Here is a 22,116-nt window from a genome sequence, read left to right as displayed (position 1 = left end):
ACACACATATACATACATACATACATATACACACACACACTGTGTATATTTATTTATATTTCAAGTCAAAAATGTATATATCAGTGAACAGTAATTAAAAAAAATATTACATTTAATTATTTTTATTTTTTTTACATGGGAAAAAAACTATCAGTTGATAGTGAAAGCTCTAGCTATCAAAGCCTAAAACTCCTTAAAAGTAGTTATGCAGAACCTTATTTTTCTATGGGGGCTGAGCACTTTTATTGGTATCATTTCAGGTGCATACAACATTGTGATTGTTTTTTTTTTGTTTGGTTTTTTTTTGGTATGGCAGCAAAAAAGTTTTGTCGTTTACCATTGTAGATTGTATCCGGGCTTTTTTTTTTTTTCTCTGGAGGAGGCCAAGCACTTCTACAAAACAGAAATCATGGCTAACCCCTTCAATAAAAACGGTAAATATATATTTATTTATTTTCCAGGCAGCTTCACCAGAGAATTAAAATAACCAGATTTCAGAAAAAGACATAAACCAATTTTCTTTTTTTTATTGACAGCTCTAAGTAGTAATAAAAAGGAAAAAAAATAAATAAAAAAACACCTTACAACTCTTGAAAGGGAGGAAAATTTACAAAAATGGCAGCGTCCTGAAGGGGTTAAACCGCAGTAACCATGGAGAGGCCACAGCAGAGCACACACTCACCTGTGCACTATGGCAGCACAACCCCTGCATAGACACCAGCACCATCAGGCTCCCACCTATGGCGCAGTGTCCCTCCTCAGGGGGCCACACACACATACACACTGCCCCGCACCTCCAGCTCCGCCGCCCCTCTCACCTGGCTGCAGGCGGCGCTCACCACGGAGGCTCCGCCACCTTCTTCATGACTCTCACGCTCCGCTACAAGCAGAGGCCGCGGCAGATGCGGGAGGATAGCACCTTCCGTGACGTCACCACCACCACGTGATCGGTCACATGATGGGGCGGAGACTAACTGCGCTGTGTCTCTTCTCTGAGGGTTTTTGGTCATGAGGTGAAGGGTCCACACAGAAGCGGAATGTCCGCGTGTGTACAGGGCTCCTAGTGATGTCCGAGCGGCCGGCCTGTGTGCACTGGGCAGACACAGGGGGCAGACACAGGGGGCAGACACAGGGGGCAGACACAGGGGGCAGATACAGGGGCACCGGTCTGCTGTGTGTACACGGGTGTATGCGGTGCGGTTATCTGAGTATACCACGTCACCTCAGTGTACATGGCCAGCGTCAGCATGGAGCGCCTTGGGCCCACCAGAAAAAAATCATTCTTGTGGCCCACTATGTAGCTGCATAGAAATAAAGTCGAGCTCATCAATTGTGTGGTAAAACACGCTACTATCAGGGTATAATACAACCCCTGGCTAACATTATGGAGTCACCGGCCTTGGAGGATGTTCATTCACAGACATGGCACAAAACTAACGTCATTTCAAATGGCAACTTTCTGGCTTTAAGAAACGCTAAAAGACATCAAGAACAACAAATGTGGTAGTCAGTAATGGTTACTTTTTTTTAAGCAAGCATAGGGGAAAAATTATGGAATCACTCAAGTCTGAGGAAAAAATTATGGAATCATGAAAAACAAAAACACACTTCCAACACATCACTCTTATTTTGTTGCACCACCTCTGGCTTTTATGACAACTTGCAGTCTCTGGCCGCCGTCACACTCAGCGTAGGGAAATACGGCCCGTATTTTACAAGCATAATACGTAGAAATGATCCCAAAACAGTGATCCATATGTCATCCGTAGGCAGGGTGTGGCTGCGTATTTTGCGCATGTAAACCTCCGTATGTCATCCGTACTGCGATATTTTCTCGCCAGCTTGCAAAATGGACATATGATGGATCCATGGGCTCAAATATTCGTGAAAACATATATACAGTATATATATATATATATATATATATATATATATATGTCAGTTAGACACATATACATATATTTATATTTAATACAGCACCAGATAGAAGAAAAGCCGGTTATTCAATTGCCGGCTTTTGCTATCTCCTTCACAAACACGACAGGATACGAGACATGGTTTACATACAGTAAACCATCTTGTATCCCTTTTTTTTTCTACACATTCCTCACTAATAATGTTAGTAGTGTCTGTGTGCAAAATTTGGTTGCTCTACTTGTTAAAATAAAGAGTTAAATCGCAGAAAAAAATGGCGTGGGCTCCCGCGCAATTTTCTCCACCAGAGTGGTAAAGCCAGTGACTGAGGGCAGATATTAATAGCCTAGAGAGGGACCATGGTTATTGCCCCCCCCCCCCCCCCCGGCTAAAAACATCTGCACCCAACCACCCCAGAAAAGGCACATCTGGAAGATGCGCCAATTCCATCACTTATACCCTCTATTCCCACTCCCGTGTAGCGGTGGGATATGGGGTAATGAAGGGTTAATGTCACCTTGCTATTGTAAGGTGACATTAAGCCAGATTAATAATGGAGAGGCGTCAATAAGACACCTATCCATTATTAATCAATAGTACTAAATGGTTAATAAAACACACACATTATGAAAAAAATATTTTATTGAAATAAAGACACAGGGTGTTGTAATTATACTCTTAATCCAAATGACAACCGTCGTTCTGTAAAAGAAAGAAAAGAAAAAAGCAACAATATCCCATACCTTTCCGGCGCTCAGTCACATCCTACGCTGTAAATCCATCTGAAGGGGTTAAAAAAATTTACAGCCAGGAGCTGTGCTAATGCAGCTGTGCTCCTGACTGTAAAATCTGGGGAATGAATGGAAAGCGGGAACGTAGCATCGTAGACTTGCGGTGCTGCGCCCCCTGCTGGTAGAAACTCATATGAACTCTAGCGTGGGAATTTTTCTGAAGACTGTATCTTCTCACGCTAGAGTTCATATGAGTTTATACCAGAAGGGGGCGCAGCAACGCAAGTCTACAATGCTACATTCCCCTGCTTCCCATTCATTCCCCAGATTTTACAGTCAGGAGCACAGCTGCATTAGCAGAGCTCCTGGCTGTAAAATTTTTTAACCCCTTCAGATGGATTTACAGCGTGGGACGTGACTGAGCGCCGGAAAGGTATGGGATATTGTTGCTTTTTTCTTTTTTCTCTTTTACAGAACGACGGTCGACATTTGGATTAAGAGTATAATAAACTATTACAACACCCTGTGTCTTTATTTCAATAAAATATTTTTTTCCTAATGTGTGTGTTTTATTAATCATTTACTACTATTGGATTAATAATGGATAGGTGTCTTATTGACACCTCTCCATTATTAACCCCTTCCCAACATTTGACGTACTATCCCGTCGAGGTGGGGTGGGCCCGTATGACCGCCGACGGGATAGTACGTCATCACCGATCAGCGGCGCTCACGGGGGGAGCGCGGCCGATCGCGGCCGGGTGTCAGCTGCATATCGCAGCTGACATCCGGCACTATGTGCCAGGAGCGGTCACGGACCGCCCCCGGCACATTAACCCCCGGCACACCGCGATCAAACATGATCGCGGTGTACCGGCGGTATAGGGAAGCATCGCGCAGGGAGGGGGCTCCCTGCGGGCTTCCCTGAGACCCCCGGAGCAACGCGATGTGATCGCGTTGCTCTGAGGGTCTCCTACCTCCCTCCTCGCCGCAGGTCCCGGATCCAAGATGGCCGCGGCATCCGGGTCCTGCAGGGAGGGAGGTGGCTTACCGAGTGCCTGCTCAGAGCAGACACTTAGTAAGCCTGCAGCCCTGCACAGCAGATCGCAGATCTGGCAGAGTGCTGTGCACACTGCCAGATCAATGATCTGTGATGTCCCCCCCCTGGGACAAAGTAAAAAAGTAAAAAAAAATTCCCCACATGTGTGTAAAAAAAAAAATAAAAAAAATATCCTAAATAAATAAAAAAAATATATATTATTCCCATAAATACATTTCTTTAGCTAAATAAAATAAAAAAAACAATAAAAGTACACATATTTAGCATCGCCGTGTCCGTAACGACCCAACCTATAAAACTGCCCCACTAGTTAACCCCTTCAGTAAACACCGTAAGAAAAAAAAAAAAAAACGCGGCAAAAAACAACGCTTTATTATCATACCGCCAAACAAAAAGTGGAATAACACGCGATCAAAAAGACTGATATAAATAACCATGGTACCGCTGAAAACGTCATCTTGTCCCGCAAAAAACGAGCTGCCATATAGCATCATCAGCAAAAAAATAAAAAAGTTATAGTCCTGAGAATAAAGCGATACCAAAATAATTATTTTTTCTATAAAATAGTTTTTATCGTATAAAAGCGCCAAAACATAAAAAAAATGATATAAATGAGATATCGCTGTAATCGTACTGACCCGACGAATAAAACTGCTTTATCAATTTTACCAAACGCGGAACGGTATAAACGCCTCTCCCAAAAGAAATTCATGAATAGCTGGTTTTTGATCACTCTGCCTCACAAAAATCGGAATAAAAAGCGATCAAAAAATGTCACGTGTCCGAAAATGTTACCAATAAAAACGTCAACGCATCCCGCAAAAAACAAAATCTCACATGACTCTGTGGACTCAAATATGGAAAAATTACAGCTCTCAAAATGTGGTAACGCAAAAAATATTTTTTGCAATGAAAAGCGTCTTTCAGTGTGTGACGGCTGCCAATCATAAAAATCCGCTAAAAAACCCGCTATAAAAGTAAATCAAACCCCCCTTTATCACCCCCTTAGTTAGGGAAAAATAAAAAAATTAAAAAATGTATTTATTTCCATTTTCCCGTTAGGGTTAGGGCTAGAGTTAGGACTAGAGTTAGGGCTAGGGTTATTGCTAGGGTTAGGGCTAGGGTTGGGGCTACAGTTAGGGTTGGGGCTAAAGATAGGGTTAGGGTTTGGATTACATTTACGGTTGGGAATAGGGTTGGGTGTGTCTGGGTTAGAGGAGTGGTTAGGGTTACTGTTGGGATTAGGGTAAGGGGTGTGTTTGGATTAGGGTTTCAGTTATAATTGGGGGGTTTCCACTGTTTAGGCACATCAGGGGCTCTCCAAACGGGACATGGCATCCGATCTGAATTCCAGCCAATTCTGCGTTGAAAAAGGAAAACAGTGCTCCTTCCCTTCAGAGCTCTCCCGTGTGCCCAAACAGGGGTTTACCCCAACATATGGGGTATCAGCGTACTCAGGACAAATTGGACATCATCTTTTGGGGTCCAATTTATCCTGCTACCCTTGGGAAAATACAAAACTGGGGGCTAAAAAATAAGTTTTGTGGGAAAAAAAAGATTTTTTATTTTCACGGCTCTGCGTTGTAAACTGTAGTGAAACACTTGGGGGTTCAAAGTTCTCACAACACATCTAGATAAGTTCCTTGGGGGGTCTAGTTTCCAATATGGGGTCACTTGTGGGGGGTTTGTACTGTTTGGGTACATCAGGGGCTCTGCAAATGCAACGTGACGCCTGCAGACCAATCCATTTAAGTCTGCATTCCAAATGGCGCTCCTTCCCTTCCGAGCTCTGTCATGCGCCCAAACAGTGGTTCCCCCCCACATAGGGGGTATCAGCGTACTCAGGACAAATTGAACAACAACTTTTGGGGTCCAATTTATCCTGATACCCTTGTGAAAATACAAAACTGGGGGCTAAAAAATCATTTTTGTGAAGAAAAAAAAAATAATTTTTATTTTCACGGCTCTGCGTTATAAACTGTAGTGAAACACTTGGGGGTTCAAAGTTCTCACAACACATCTAGATAAGTTCCTTGGGGGGTCTAGTTTCCAATATGGGGTCACTTGTGGGGGGGTTTGTACTGTTTGGGTACATCAGGGGCTCTGCAAATGCAACGTGACGCCTGCAGACCAATCCATTTAAGTCTGCATTCCAAATGGCGCTCCTTCCCTTCCGAGCTCTGTCATGCGCCCAAACAGTGGTTCCCCCCCACATATGGGGTATCAGCGTACTCAGGACAAATTGGACAACAACGTTTGGGGTCCAATTTATCCTGATACCCTTGTGAAAATACAAAACTGGGGGCTAAAAATCATTTTTGTGAAAAAAAAAATAATTTTTATTTTCACGGCTCTGCGTTATAAACTGTAGTGAAACACTTGGGGGTTCAAAGCTATCAAAACACATCTAGATAAGTTCCTTAGGGGGTCTACTTTCCAAAATGGTGTCACTTGTGGGGTTTTTTAATGTTTAGGCACATCAGGGGCTCTCCAAACGCAACATGGCATCCCATCTTAATTCCAGTCAATTTTGCATTGAAAAGTAAAATAGCGCTCCTTCCCTTCCGAGCTCTGCTATGCACCCAAACAGTGGTTTACCCCCACATATGGGGTATCGTCGTACTCAGGACAAATTGCACAACAACTTTTGTGGTCTAATTTCTTATCTTACCCTTGGGGAAATAAAAAAATGGGGGCGAAAAGATCATTTTTGTGAAAAAATATGATTTTTTATTTTTACGGCTCTGCATTATAAACTTCTGTGAAGCACTTGTTGGGTCAAAGTGCTCACCACACATCTAGATAAGATCCTTAGGGGGTCTACTTTCCAAAATGGTGTCACTTGTGGGGGTTTCAATGTTTAGGCACATCAGGGGCTCTCCAAATGCAACATGGCGTCCCATCTCAATTCCAGTCAATTTTGCATTGAAAAGTCAAATGGCGCTCCTTCCCTTCCGAGCTCTGCCCTGCGCCCAAACAATGGTTTACACCCACATATGGGGTATCAGTATACTCAGGACAAATTGCACAACAATTTTTGGGGTCCAATTTCTTCTCTTACCCTTGGGAAAATAAAAAATTGGGGGCGAAAAATCATTTTTGTGAAAAAATATGATTTTTTATTTTTACGGCTCTGCATTATAAACTTCTGTGAAGCACTTGTTGGGTCAAAGTGCTCACCACACATCTAGATAAGATCCTTAGGGGGTCTACTTTCCAAAATGGTGTCACTTGTGGGGGGTTTCAATGTTTAGGCACATCAGGGGCTCTCCAAATGCAACATGGCGTCCCATCTCAATTCCAGTCAATTTTGCATTGAAAAGTCAAATGGCGCTCCTTTCCTTCCGAGCTCTGCCATGCGCCCAAACAGTGGTTTACCCCCACATTTGGTGTATCGGCGTACTCAGGACAAATTGTACAACAAATGTTGGGGTCTATTGTCTCCTGTTACCCTTGGTAAAATAAAACAAATTGGAGCTGAAATAAATTTTGTGTGAAAAAAAGTTAAATGTTTATTTTTATTTAAACATTCCAAAAATTCCTGTGAAACACCTGAAGGGTTAATAAACTTCTTGAAAGTGGTTTTGAGCAGCTTGAGGGGTGCAGTTTTTAGAATGGTGTCACACTTGGGTATTTTCTATCATATAGACCCCTCAAAATGACTTCAAATGAGATGTGGTCCCTAAAAAAAAATGGTGTTGTAAAAATGAGAAATTGCTGGTCAACTTTTAACCCTTATAACTCCGTCACAAAAAAAAATTTTGGTTCCAAAATTGTGCTGATGTAAAGTAGACATGTGGGAAATGTTACTTATTAAGTATTTTGCGTGACATATGTCTGTGATTTAAGGGCATAAAAATTCAAAGTTGGAAAATTGCGAAATTTTCAAAATTTTCGCCAAATATTCGTTTTTTTCACAAATAAATGCAAGTTATATCGAAGAAATTTTACCACTATCATGAAGTACAATATGTCTCGAGAAAACAATGTCAGAATCGCCAAGATCCGTTGAAGCGTTCCAGAGTTATAACCTCATAAAGGGACAGTGGTCAGAATTGTAAAAATTTGCCCGGTCATTAACGTGCAAACCACCCTTGGGGGTGAAGGGGTTAACCAGGCTTAATGTCACCTTACAATAGCAAGGTAGCATTAACCCTTTATTACCCCATATCCCACCGCTACAGGGGAGTGGGAAGAGAGAGGCTAAGTGCCAGAATAGACGCATCTTACAGATGTGCCTTTTCTGGGGTGGCTGGGGGCAGATGTTTTAAGCCGGGGGGGGGGCAATAACCATGGTCCCTCTCTAGGCTATTTATATCTGCCCTCAGTCACTGACTTTACCACTCTCGTGGAGAAAATTGAGCGGGAGCCCACGCCAGTTTTTTCCGCAATTTAACCCTTTATTTTAACAGAGCACCCAAATTTTGCACACATACTCTACTAACATTAGTAGTGAGGAATATGCAAAAAAAAAAGCCGACAATTGAATTACCGGCTTTCATGCTATCTAGCTGTATTAAATATATATATATACACTCACCGGCCACTTTATTAGGTACACCTGTCCAACTTCTTGTTAACACTTAATTTCTAATCAGCCAATCACATGGCGGCAACTCAGTGCATTTAGGCATGTAGACATGGTCAAGACAATCTCCTGCAGTTCAAACCGAGCATCAGTATGGGGAAGAAAGGTGATTTGAGTGCCTTTGAACGTGGCATGGTTGTTGGTGCCAGAAGGGCTGGTCTGAGTATTTCAGAAACTGCTGATCTACTGGGATTTTCACGCACAACCATCTCTAGGGTTTACAGAGAATGGTCCGAAAAAGAAAAAAAATCCAGTGAGCGGCAGTTCTGTGGGCGGAAATGCCTTGTTGATGCCAGAGGTCAGAGGAGAATGGGCAGACTGGTTCGAGCTGATAGAAAGGCAACAGTGACTCAAATCGCCACCCGTTACAACCAAGGTAGGCCTAAGAGCATCTCTGAACGCACAGTGCGTCGAACTTTGAGGCAGATGGGCTACAGCAGCAGAAGACCACACCGGGTACCACTCCTTTCAGCTAAGAACAGGAAACTGAGGCTACAATTTGTACAAGCTCATCGAAATTGGACAGTAGAAGATTGGAAAAACGTTGCTTGGTCTGATGAGTCTCGATTTCTGCTGCGACATTCGGATGGTAGGGTCAGAATTTGGCGTAAACAACATGAAAGCATGGATCGATGGATGGATGCCTTGTATGGAGCATCTTTGGGATGTGCAGCCGACAAATCTGCGGCAACTGTGTGATGCCATCATGTCAATATGGACCAAAATCTCTGAGGAATGCTTCCAGCACCTTGTTGAATCTATGCCACGAAGAATTGAGGCAGTTCTGAAGGCAAAAGGGGGTCCAACCCGTTACTAGCATGGTGTACCTAATAAAGTGGCCGGTGAGTGTATATATATATATGTATGTATATATATATATATATATATATATATATATATATATATATATATATATATATATATATATATATATATATGTGTGTCTCACTGACATATATATATACCTATATTATGTGTAGACATTTATTTGATCTATTCTAACCTGTCAGTGTGATTTTACTGTACACCTCACTGAATTACTAGCTTTTCTATAGAACACCAATGCATATTTCTCGCAAGTCACACTGATGGTCCGTGTGTAATCCGTATTTTTCTCACCCCCATAGACTTTCATTGGTGGATTTTTTGCGCAATACGGTGACAAACGCAGCATGCTGCGATTTTCTACGCCCATAAAATACAGCTGAGAAATATACGGCAGATAGGAGCTGCCCCATAGAGAATCATTGGTTCGTGTGCAATGCATAGTTTTTGCGCCTCATACGTCCGTAAAACTTTCTAGTGTGACGCCGGTCTCTGAGGCATGGACTTAATGACTGTCAAACAGTACTCTTCATCAATCTGGCTCCAACTTTCTCTGATTGCTGTTGCCAGATCAGCTTTGCAGGTTGGAGCCTTGTCATGGACCATTTTCTTCAACTTCCACCAAAGATTTTCAATTGGATTGAGATCCGGACTATTTGCAGACCATGACATTGACCTTATGTGTCTATTTTCAAGGAATGTTTGCACAGTTTTTCCTCGCTGGCAGGATGCATTATCATCTTGAAAAATGATTTCATCATCCCCAAACATCCTTTCAATTGATGGGATAAGAAAAATATCCAAAATATCAACATAAACTTTTGCATTTATTGAAGATGTAATGACAGCCATCTCCCCAGTGCCTTTACCTGACATGAAATCCCATCTCATCAATGACTGTGGAAATTTGCATGTCCTCTTCAGGCATTCATCTTTATAAATCTCATTGGAACGGCACCAAACAAAAGTTCCAGGATCATCACCTTGCCCAATGGAGATTCGTGATTTATCACTGAATATGACTTTCATCCAGTCATCCACAGTCCACGATTGCTTTTCCTTAGCCCATTGTAACCTTGTTTTTTCTGTTTAGGTGTTAATGATGGCTTTCGTTTAGCTTTTCTGTATGTAAATCCCATTTCCTTTAGGCGGTTTCTTACAGTTCGGTCTCAGACGATGACTCCAGTTTCCTCCCATTCGTTCCTCCTTTGTTTTGTTGTGCATTTCCTGTTTTGGAGACATATTGATTTAAGTTTCTGGTCTTGACGCTTTGATGTCTTCCTTGGTCTACCAGTATGTTTGTCTTTAACAACCTTCCCATGTTGTTTGTATTTGGTCCAGATTTTAGACACAGCTGACTGTGAACAACCAACATCTTTTGCAACATTGCGTGATGATTTACCCTCTTTTAAGAGTTTGATAATCCTCTCCTTTGTTTCAATTGACATCTCTCGTGTTGGAGCCATGATTCATGTCAGTCTACTTGGCACAACAGCTCTCCAAGGTGTGATCACTCCTTTTTAGATGCAGACTAACGAGCAGATCTAATATGATGCAGGTGTTAGTTTTGGGTATGAAAGTTTACAGGTTGATTCCATAATTGTTTCCCCAGAATTGAGTGACTCCATAGTTTTTCCCTTATGCTTGGTTAAAAAAAAGTAACCATTACTGATTACCACATTTGTTGTTCTTGATTTCCTTTAGTGTTTCTTAAAGCCAGAAAGTTGCCATTTGAAATGACGTTAGTTTTGTGCCATGTCTGTGATCTGCTTTTTTTTCTACAAAATTAAACAACTGAATGAACATCCTCCAAGGCCGGTGATTCCATAATTTTTGCCAGGGGTTGTATAAGGTAGTACACATCTTAATTATGTAGCAGGGGTTGGGGTAGCCCCCCCTCAGAATATAATGTGTCCCCCTCATAGAATATACTGCAGCCCCCTCTCAAAGAATATAATGCAGCACCCCTCATAAGGTATAATGCAGCCCCCTCATAGAATATAATGTAGCACCCTCATATGGCATAATGCAGCCTGTTATGATCCGGTGACTTTGGAGCCGCATGGAACTTTCTCTGGAGTAGGTGGAACCTGTACTGACCGCAAACCCTGAACTAACACCGCAACTAGAAGTAGCCGTGGGGTGTGCCTAACAAACCCTAGACACCTCGACACAGCCGGAGGACTAAATACCCCTATAGATAGAAATAGGAATACTGTCTTGCCTCAGAGCAAATGATAGGCAGCCCTCCACGAATATTGACTGTGAGTAGGAGAGGAAAACAAAGTTCAGAAAAGAGGCCACTCTAGCTAAATAGGGAAAGATAGGACAGAATACTAAGCGGTCAGTATTAAAAACCCTTCCAAAAACATCCACAGCAGAAAATACAAAAAGATCCACAATCTAACTAAAGACATGGAATGTATATCTGCAACTCCAGAGAATCCAACAAGACTGAGAAGATACTGACACAATCTAAGCTGGACAAAAAAACAATGAATAGCACTGAATTATTAAGCACACAGCATGTGTGCCAAAGAAGCAAAAACCAGACACTTATTTTTGCTGAATTTGGTAGCAAGGCAGAGGAACCAAGCAAGGACCAACACCTCCAAAAACAATGGACAACTGGCAAGGACTAATGAATCCTGCACGCCTAAATACCCCAGTCAGAACTGCAATCAGCAGATACACCTGCCCAGGACTGCAACTCAGGGACAACTGCATTACCACCTACAACCACCGGAGGGAGCCCAAAAGCAGAATTCACAACAGTACCCCCCCTTGAGGAGGGGTCACCGAACCCTCACCAGAGCCGCCAGGCCGATCAGGACGAGCCAGATGAAAAGCATGAACCAAATCAGCAGCATGGACATCAGAGGCCAAAACCCAAGAATTATCCTCCTGGCCATAACCCTTCCATTTGACAAGATACTGAAGCCTCCGCCTCGAAAAACGAGAATCCAAAATCTTCTCAACCACATACTCCAACTCCCCATCAACCAACACAGGGGCCGGAGGATCAACAGAGGGAACAACGGGTACCACATATTTCCGCAATAAAGATCTATGGAAGACATTATGGATAGCAAAAAAGGCTAGAAGCGCCAATTGAAAAGACACCGGATTAATAATCTCAGAAATCCTATAAGGACCAATAAACCGAGGCTTAAACTTAGGAGAAGAAACCTTCATAGGAACATGACGGGAAGACAACCAGACCAGATCCCCAACCCGAAGCCGGGAACCAACACACCGACGACGGTTAGCAAAACGTTGAGCCTCCTCCTGAGACAACACCAAATTGTCTACCACATGAGCTCAAATCTGCTGCAACCTGTCAACCACAGAATCCACACCAGGACAGTCAGAAGGCTCAACCTGCCCAGAAGAAAAACGAGGATGAAAACCAAAATTACAAAAAAAAGGCGAAACCAAAGTAGCCGAACTAGCCCGATTATTAAGGGCAAACTCGGCCAATGGCAAAAAGGCCACCCAATCATCCTGATCAGCAGACACAAAGCATCTCAAATAAGTCTCCAAGGTCTGATTAGTTAGCTCAGTTTGGCCATTTGTCTGAGGATGAAATGCAGAGGAAAAAGATAAATCAATGCCCAGCCTAGCACAAAAAGCCCGCCAAAACCTAGAAACAAACTGGGAACCTCTGTCGGACACAATATTCTCCGGAATACCATGCAAACGAACCACATGCTGAAAAAACAACGAAACCAAATCTGAAGAGGAAGGCAATTTAGGCAAAGGCACCAAATGAACCATCTTAGAGACCTGTCACAAACAACCCAGATAACCGACATCCTCTGGGAAACCGGAAGATCAGAAATAAAATCCATAGAAATATGCGTCCAGGGCCTCTCAGGGACCGGCAATGGCAAAAGCAACCCACTAGCACGGGAACAACAAGGCTTGGCCCGCGCACAAGTCCCACAGGACTGCACAAAAGAACGCACATCACGTGATAAAGAAGGCCACCAAAAGGACTTACCAACCAAGTCTCTGGTACCAAAAATACCAGGATGACCAGCCAACACAGAACAGTGAACCTCCGAAATCACTCTACTAGTCCATCTGTCAGGAACAAACAGTTTCCCCACTGGACAGCGGTCAGGTCTGTCAGCCTGAAATTCCTGAAGAACCCGTCGTAAATCAGGGGAAATGGCAGAAAGAACCACCCCTTCTTTCAGAATGCCGACTGGTTCAAGGACCTCAGGAGAATCAGGCAAAAAACTCCTAGAAAGGGCATCAGCCTTAATATTCCTAGAACCCGGAAGATACGAGACCACAAAATCAAAATGGGAAAAAAACAAAGACCATCGAGCCTGTCTAGGATTCAGCCGTTTGGCAGACTCGAGGTAAATCAGATTCTTATGATCGGTCAAGACCACAATACGGTGCTTAGCTCCCTCAAGCCAATGTCGCCACTCCTCAAACGCCCACTTCATAGCCAACAAGTCCCGATTTCCGACAGCATAATTGCGTTCAGCAGGCGAAAATTTACGGGAAAAGAAGGCACACGGTTTCATCAAGGAACCAACAGGATCCCTCTGAGACAAAATGGCCCCTGCCCCAATCTCAGAAGCGTCAACCTCAACCTGAAACGGAAGAGAAACATCCGGTTGACGCAACACCGGAGCAGAAGTAAATCGACGTTTAAGCTCCTGAAAGGCAGAAACAGCCGCAGAGGACCAATTCGCCACATCAGCGCCTTTCTTCGTCAAATCGGTCAAGGGTTTAACCACGCTGGAAAAGTTAGCAATGAAACGGTTATAAAAATTTGCAAAACACAAAAATTTCTGAAGGCTCTTTACGGACGTGGGTTGAATCCAATCATGAATGGCCTGAACCTTAACCGGGTCCATCTCAATAGATGAAGGAGAAAAAATAAAACCCAAAAAAGAAACCTTCTGCACCCCAAAGAGACACTTAGACCCCTTCAAGAACAAAGCATTGTCACGAAGGATCTGAAATACCATCCTGACCTGTTCCACATGAGACTCCCAATCATCAGAAAAAATCAAAATATCGTCCAGATATACAATCATGAATTTATCAATATAAGTCCGGAAGATATCATGCATGAAAGATTGAAAAACAGATGGAGCATTAGTGAGCCCGAACGGCATCACAAGGTATTCAAAATGGCCTTCGGGCGTATTGAACGCAGTTTTCCATTCATCACCCTGCTTAATACGAACAAGATTATACGCCCCCCGAAGGTCAATCTTTGTAAACCAACTAGCCCCCTTAATCCTAGCAAACAAATCGGAAAGCAAAGGTAAAGGGTATTGGAATTTGACCGTGATCTTATTCAAGAGGCGATAATCAATACAGGGTCTCAAGGAGCCATCCTTCTTAGCAACAAAAAAAAAAACCTGCTCCCATCGGCGAAGAAGATGGCCTAATATGCCCCTTCTCCAAGGACTCCTTAACATAACTCTGCATAGCGGTATGTTCAGGCACAGACAGGTTCAAGAGTCGGCCCTTAGGAAACTTACAGCCTGGAATCAAATCAATCGCACAATCACAGTCCCTGTGCGGTGGAAGAGAACTGGACTTGGGCTCATCAAATACATCCTGAAAATCAGACAAAAACTCTGGAATTTCGGAAGAGGAAGAAGAGGAGATGGACATTAAAGGAACATCATTATGAACCCCCTGACAACCCCAACTAGTCACAGACATAGACTTCCAATCCAACACGGGATTATGTACTTGCAACCACGGAAAACCCAGCACGATAGCATCATGTAAATTATGCAATACCAGAAATCGACAATCTTCCTGATGGGCTGGCGCCATGCGCATAGTCACCTGTGTCCAAAACTGGGGCTTATTTTTAGCCAAAGGTGTAGCATCAATGCCCCTTAAAGGAATAAGGTTCTGCAAAGGCTGCAAGGGAAAACCACAACGCCTGGCAAACTCAAAGTCCATTAAGTTCAAAGTGGCACCTGAATCCACAAACGCCATAACAGAAAAAGATGACAGTGAGCAGATCAAGGACACAGATAACAGAAATTTAGGTTGTACAGTACTGATGGTAAATGAACTCGCGATCCTCTTTGTCCGCTTAGGGCAGACTGAAATGACATGAGAATCGTCGCCACAATAATAACACAACCTATTCTGACGTCTAAATCCTTGTCGTTCTGTTCTAGACAGAATCCTATCACACTGCATTGGCTCAGGACTCTGCTCTGAGGACAACGCCACAGCGCGCACAGTTCTGCGCTCCCGCAAGCGCCGATCAATCTGAATGGCCAGAGACATAGAATCACTCAGACCGACAGGCGTGGGAAACCCCAACATAACATCTTTAACGGATTCAGAAAGACCCTTTCTGAAAATTGCCGCCAAAGCATCATCATTCCATTTAATCAAAACAGACCATTTTCTAAATTTCTGACAATATAATTCTGCCGCCTCTTGACCCTGAGACAGGGCCAACAAGGTCTTCTCCGCTTGATCCACAGAATTAGGTTCATCATATAATAGTCCCAAAGCCTGCAAACAAAAAGGAATCTACATTAAGCAAAGCCGGATTCCAAGATTCCAGGGAAAATGCCCAATCCTGTGGATCGCCACGTAGCAGGGAAATAACGATTTTAACCCGCTGAATGGAATCACCAGAGGTTCGAGGTCTCAAAGCAAAAAACAGTTTACAGTTGTTTTTAAAACTCAAAAATTTAGACCTGTCACCAAAAAACAAATCAGGAGTAGGAATCTTCGGCTCTAAAACAGGAGTCTGAACAATATAATCAGAAATTCCCTGTACCCTAGCAGCAAGCTGGTCTACACGAGAAGCTAATTCCTGAACATCCATGCTAACACCAGACTCCTCAGCCACCCAGAGAAAAAGAGGAAAGAACAGGCAAAGCAGACTACAGAAAAAAAAAGACTCAACACCTTTCTTCCCTTCTTCTGAGATGCATTTAACTCATTGTGGGCCAGTTGTACTGTTATGATCCGGTGACTTTGGAGCCGCATGGAACTTTCTCTGGAGTAGGTGGAACCTGTACTGACCGCAAACCCTGAACTAACACCGCAACTAGAAGTAGCCGTGGGGTGTGCCTAACAAACCCTAGACACCTCGACACAGCCGGAGGACTAAATACCCCTATAGATAGAAATAGGAATACTGTCTTGCCTCAGAGCAGAACCCCAAAGGCTAGGCAGCCCCCCACGAATATTGACTGTGAGTAGGAGAGGAAAGACACACGTAGACAGAAAAACAGAGTTCAGCAAAAGAGGCCACTCTAGCTAAATAGGGAAAGATAGGACAGAATACTAAGCGGTCAGTATTAAAAGCCCTTTCAAAAACATCCACAGCAGAAAATACAAAAAGATCCACAATCTAACTAAAGACATGGAATGTATATCTGCAACTCCAGAGAATCCAACAAGACTGAGAAGATACTGACACAATCTAAGCTGGACAAAAAAACAATGAATAGCACTGAATTATTAAGCACACAGCATGAGTGCCAAAGAAGCAAAAACCAGATACTTATCTTTACTGAATTTGGTAGCAAGGCAGAGGAACCAAGCAAGGACCAACACCTCCAAAAACAATGGACAACTAGCAAGGACTAATGAATCCTGCACGCCTAAATACCCCAGTCAGAACTGCAATCAGCAGATACACCTGCCCAGGACTGCAACTCAGGGACAACTGCATTACCACCTACAACCACCGGAGGGAGCCCAAAAGCAGAATTCACAACAGCAGCCCCTCCACAGAATATAAGGTAGCCCCCTCAGAGTATAATGTAGCCCCCCATAGAATATACTGTAGCCCCCTCATAGGGCATAATGCAGCTCCCCTCATATAGTATGATGTAGCCCCCTTAGAGAATAATGCAGCCCCCCACAGAATTATAATGCAGCCCACTGAAAGGGTATAATGCAGCCCCCCTCCACCCCATCATTGTACTCATCACCACCTCCATCATCGTACTCACCACCTCCATCATTGCCTTCTCACCCACGACCTCCATCATTGCCTCCTCCCCCACCACCACCATTGTCCTATCCACGACTACCATCTTTGTCTTTTACACCAAAACCATCATTGCCTTCTCCCCACCAACCCCATCATTGCCCATTCCACCACCTCCATCATTGCTTCCCCCCACCACCATCATTGCCTCCCCCACCACCATCATTGCCTTCTCCCCCACCACCTCATCATTGCCCATTCCACCACCTCCATCATTGCCTCCCCCACCACCATCATCATTGCCTCTCCCCACCACCATCATTGCCTTCTCCCCCACCACCCCATCGCCCATTCCACCACCTCCATCATTGCCTTCCCCACCACCATCATCATTGCCTCCCCACCACCATCATCACCTCCCCCACCACCATCATCATTGCCTCCACCACCATCATTATTGCCCATTCCACCACCTCCATCATTGCCTCCCCCACCACCATCATCATTGCCTCCACCACATCATCATTGCCCCCCCACCACCATCATCATTGACTCCCCCACCACCACCATCATCATTGCCTCCCCCACCACCATCATTGCCTTCTCCCCCACCACCCCCATCACCCACACCATTGCCAATCTCCAATACGCACACACACCACTATCACACATACAGCACCACACACAGCACCGCACCACTCTCTCATGCACAAAGCACCGCACCACATACACACAGCTACACACACGTAGGCAGGCAGAGACACACACACAGCATCCACTCACCTCTCCGCACATTCCCTGCAGCCGCAGCACATCCCGGCAGCTTCCTCTCTGAAACATCCGCTCTGAATCATGACGTCATCCAGCGGCGCTGAGTCAGACAGGAAGTGGCGGGCAGGAAGGAGGACAGCGTCAGATTCCTGCAGCTGCGCTACAGGGATCGCAATCAAGGTTTGCCACCCTTTAGAGGCCCACCTCCTGGGGCCCCGATTCAGCAGCACCGGTGGGCAGTGTTAGACTCAGCCTGCGGCTAACGCTCCCCACTATTAAAGTGAAATGGTGTTCACTCCTTTCCACGCCTATAGGGGCATGGGGAAGCGTGAATATTCATTTCTCTTTAGCAGTGGCTCAGGGGCCCCATAGCAGCTGAGTGTGCTGCTATTATTGACACGCCACTGGCTGGGGGGCCTTAGGCAGCTGCTGGCCAATATGCCAGCAGGTGCCAGTGTCTGGGCCCACTGGAGATGCCTCTGGTTCTCCGGTGGGCCAGTACAACCCTGCACATGTCACCTCTGCTATATACAGTGCACATGTGTCACCTGTGTTATATACAATACAATCCAAACCTACAGGGCCCTGTGTGAAAAAGTAATTGCTCCCCACCTTAAAACATAAATTAACTGTGGTTTATCACACCTTTGGGAAGCGGAATTCAATTTCCCTAGCTTACCCAACTCTGATTACAGCCACACCTTTTCTCAATCAAGAAATCACTTAAATAGGACCTGCCTGACAATGTGAAGTAGACCAAAAGTTCCTGAAAAGTTAGACATCATGTCGTGATCCAAATAAATTCTGGGACAAAGGAGAACCAAAGTAATAGAGATTTATCAGTCTGGAAAAGGTTATAAAGCCATTTCTAAAGCTTTGGGACTCCAGCGAACCACAGTGAGAGACGTTATCTACAAATGGCAAAAATATGGAACAGCGGTGAACCTCCCCTGCCCTATCACTATGCCCCTCCCACTATGAACTAGTCCCAAATATTAACTCTACCGTACCCTATCATTATCTAACTACAGTCAACTATCTATACTACCTGTCTTATGTCCTAAGACCTAATCTGTCTTATCTTATACTGTACACTACCAACATTACTGCTACACTTCACATGACATAATATATACAAAAGGCACATAACACTATATATGTTACAATACAATGTGATCGTTGTCTTAAGGGGTAGGACTGTGACAGTCCAGTCCACGCCTGTTACATAGTCATTGGACCCAATTCATGAAGCTTTTTACACTAGAACTCTGGAGTAAAACTGCTTGAATTGTCGAAACATTTTTGCGGAGCTCGAAGTTGTGTAAACATTTTGTTAATTTTGACGGTTTTTTATCTGTCCCGTCCTGCTCCAGTTCAAAGTTGCAAACTGTGAGTCTTGATGAATCTTGGATATGATATACTAAGTAACATATCGACCTGTATATTGGATGCGTGATACTATGTGCACATAAGTCCAATGTTTTACACAGGAGAAGCAACAGTTTATCTATGATTTTATTTTCATTGTTGTGGAGTTCAAGTGTACATTGGTGAGTTGGTCCAGTGATTGGGTGTAATAATAATAATAATGATAATAATAATAATAAAAAAGGAGTTGAAAGGTCACGCTCTGTAGAGCCACATACTACAGTGACATGTAAAAGTTTGGGCACCCCTGGTCAAAATGACTTATTGTGAACAATTAAACAAGTTGAAGATGAAATGATCTCTAAAAGGTCTAAAGGTAAAGATGACACATTTTCTTTGATGTCACTACCATGCACCCCAGGTCATGTCCACATTGGCATAAGCCGCTGGCCTCTGATTGGCCGGCAGTGTGTATTACGGTGCACGGACCTGATGGGTCTGTACGCTGCAATACACTTCAGCTGGGTGTGCGTCCGAGGCCGGGCAGTCGTTACGTCTTCAGGCGTGTGCGATCTCATCACCGCACCATCATATCTTTTTAAAGCCTTAAAGGGGTTTTCCCACGAACAAAGTACATTTTACTCAATGGATCTAGTTCAGCAATTGGATGTGTTAAAAAAATGTTCCTGTGCTGAGATAATCTTATAAATGTGGCCCTGCTGTGTACTGTGTAATGGCTGTGTCTGACCGTGCTGGGACATGGTCTGATCATCACAGCTCCTGGGCAGCGGCGGAAGGAAAATAATTCACTGACATTACAGCAGGGGATAGAGTATTGCGGGTGATACAGCGCCATGTTCTGCAGCCAATAAACATGCTGGGATTGCCTGCGAAACTCGATGCCTACCCGAGCCCTCGATGCACGATAGTGCCGAGGACGCTCGCTCATCAGTAGTAGTAGCATTCAGGTGTCAGTTTATTGATACTTTTCTAGATGGAATAACAGAGGAAAGAACACTATGAATTGCATTCAGATTTATAAAAAGAGAATATAATCAACCTGCTAAACATCACAGTGACAATATTTCAGTATTTATCACCTTGCACAAATACCTACAAGTAATGTTACACAAAAGGTTTTCACAACGTGTTTAAATCAGGTTTTTATATTTAATGTACAGTCATGGCTGAAAGTATTGGCACCCTTGAAATTGCAATTACTCATGTTTTGTTATACACAAGTATGTTTCCTTTGTGTGTATTGGAACAACACAAAAAAAAAGAGAAAAAAAGGCAAATTAGACATCATTTCAAGCAAAACCCCCAAAATGGGCTGGACAAAATTGTTCAAACCCTCAACTTAATATTTGGACACCCTTTGGAATTAATAACTGCAATCAATCGCTTCCTATAACCATCATCGAGCTTCTTACACCTCTCACCTGGAGTTTTGGAGCACTCTTCTTTTGCAAACTGCTCCAGATCTCTCATATTTGAAGGCGCCTTCTCCCAAAAGGAACTTTAAGATCGCTCCACAGGTGTTCAATGGGATTTAGATGTCACTTCAGAACTCTCCCTCACTTTGTTCCCATCCATTTCTGGGGGCTTCATGAAGTGTATTTGGGGTCACTGTCCTGATGGAAGACCCATGACCTAGGGCACAAACCAGCTTTCTGACACTGGGCTGTACATTGTGACCCTAAACCCTTTGGTAGTCTTCAGATTTCATGATGCCAGCAATGAAACCAATTGATTTGTTTTACATTTTGTATTTTTTTTTTCAATTTTCTATATCAATATCTATATAAAAAAAAAAAACTAAATAGAAATCTTGCACTTTTTACGCAGACCATTAAGTTTTATATTAGATTATGCTCGATTCATCTAGAAGACAGACTTTTGAGCAGTCTCATTCTATTACAGATGGGATTACTATGAGAGAAATCCGCCATCCACAATAGGTGATATTACAGCTCTTTGTAATGTAATATGGGTATCCTTTTTGTGGAAGAACATTTTGAAGAATTCAGGTTGACCTAATGAACGTATCTTTATTTTTTTTTTCAATCTCCATACAATAGTTTACATGTTGCTAACATGATCAAAATATAAATATCCAAACTAAAATATGTATGAACGTAGGTTTGGTGCAAGTATACGGTAATTTGGCTACTAGAGATAATCGTACATTTTACTTATTCTTAACACTTCAGACAAATGGTTAAATGCATTACATCTTATAATAGCGATTCCTTTTGAACATAGTGCTAGCGCCAGCGCTAACAAATATATATATTTGTGAGTTTCTAACCACAATGAATGAATTCTGGAGAGTGCATCTATAATCCTAATCCAACCAAGAACCTGTAGCGGTTGGGTCATTCAAAAAAGTTTAAAAAAAAATATCACTTTTAGAACAAAAAAAAAAGAAGGAAAAACTGTACCTAAAGGATATTGGTATGAATGATTAGTACAAGGTGCAAGTGTAACAGAAGCACGACAATGTTTCCAATTCAGGTACACCCACTGTATATCAATATGCATGTTGTCAATGTCAAGCTATCACAGCAACAGGATCCATGTCCAGTGTTATCACACGCAGGCAGTGTAACCTGGATAGGGCCTGGTATATTAAAGGTTAACTGTACTTTCAAGTAACTTGTCCTGAATAAGCTGTCCCGTGGGTGCACAACAGGAATTACTATTTCTGGCCATTGTATGGCTTGTATCCTGTATTTTCATCAGATTTATCCTTCTGAGGCACTCTAATCTGCAATTGACCCTGAGCTGGTGGTTGGAGACTAGCTGCTATAATGTCTTCCATAAACAGTACAGCACGCAGAGAGGGATTCCTGCGCTTCATTCCTTTTTTAGCACACGAAAAAAGTAGCAGCAGCATATAGAC

At 43.3% G+C, this 22,116-nt stretch overlaps 1 protein-coding gene across 3 annotated transcripts in view; it reads right to left on the bottom strand.

Annotated features, from left to right (window-relative positions):
* Window positions 1-1,008, bottom strand: part of GPR155 (G protein-coupled receptor 155) — a 50,360-nt gene extending 49,352 nt beyond the window's left edge. For all 3 annotated transcript variants that reach the window (XM_077272665.1, XM_077272667.1, XM_077272666.1), the window contains exon 1: window positions 819-1,008. The gene's annotated coding sequence lies outside the window, so the exon portion shown is untranslated. The remainder of the gene's footprint in view (window positions 1-818) is intronic.
* Window positions 1,009-22,116: the final 21,108 nt, after the last annotated feature.

This window comes from Ranitomeya variabilis, chromosome 7, assembly GCF_051348905.1.
Source record: "Ranitomeya variabilis isolate aRanVar5 chromosome 7, aRanVar5.hap1, whole genome shotgun sequence".
Classification (NCBI taxonomy): Eukaryota; Metazoa; Chordata; class Amphibia; order Anura; family Dendrobatidae; genus Ranitomeya; species Ranitomeya variabilis.
Note: the sequence above shows the minus strand (reverse complement) of the source record. Positions and strands in the feature narration are given on the sequence as shown.